Consider the following 881-nt stretch of genomic DNA (forward strand, 5'->3'; position numbering starts at 1 on the left):
AATTATTATTAATTTTTCACAAATGAGAAAGTAAAGTGCAAAGAGAATACATAATTTGCTCAAGGTTATATGATTAGATGTCAGACCTTAAATTTAAAACTTATTTCCACTACACAGTACTATAGAATAATAAAAGGTAAAATTTTGACATGAGTGGCCAATTGGGATTGTCTTGACTTAAAAGTTGGTCTGAAACTATCTTCACTCAGGGATAGACATAGAATTATTGTTTCATTTCCTTTTGGCAATTGAGATCTGACCTTTCACAGCAGTGCTGTAACTAGCACTGGAGTGTTCAACACTTAACCACAGCTATGAAACACTAGCATAGCCCTAGTTCATGAAGCAACTAGTATAATAATTTCTCAAAAACAAAACAAAAACAGTGACTGCTAATAGGCAGTATTTTGGGACAATACTGAAACACACACACACACACACACACACACACACACTGATTTACCTGAGTCACTATAGGCTGTCTCTGAAAAGACAAAGAGAATCATAGTTACCTTTTAAAACTTCAAAGATGGAAAAAGCAACCTACTTAAAATATGTTTCATGTTGGAGATTTGGGAATTGACACCAATTTTGCCATTTGAATTACTTACAGACAATTTCTTCTAAGACATGGAAAAATCTCAACAATCTTTATAAGATTCACGAAATGGTAAGTAGTGGTTGAGGGCTCCATGACTGTTATGGAATTGGTCTCACTATTCACAGGTATCAGATTTGTTTTGGCCGCACACATTCCATAGTAACTGGTAATTTATGTGCTTAAAAATGAAGTCAGAAGCCCCAGAAATGCTGTGGAATCAATGGGCAGCATCTCTTATGTATTACTGATAAACTTATTTCACACATAAAAAAACAGAGGA

The sequence above is a fragment of the Hipposideros armiger genome, unplaced genomic scaffold, assembly GCF_001890085.2.
Source record: "Hipposideros armiger isolate ML-2016 unplaced genomic scaffold, ASM189008v1 scaffold_386, whole genome shotgun sequence".
In the NCBI taxonomy this organism is placed as follows: domain Eukaryota; kingdom Metazoa; phylum Chordata; class Mammalia; order Chiroptera; family Hipposideridae; genus Hipposideros; species Hipposideros armiger.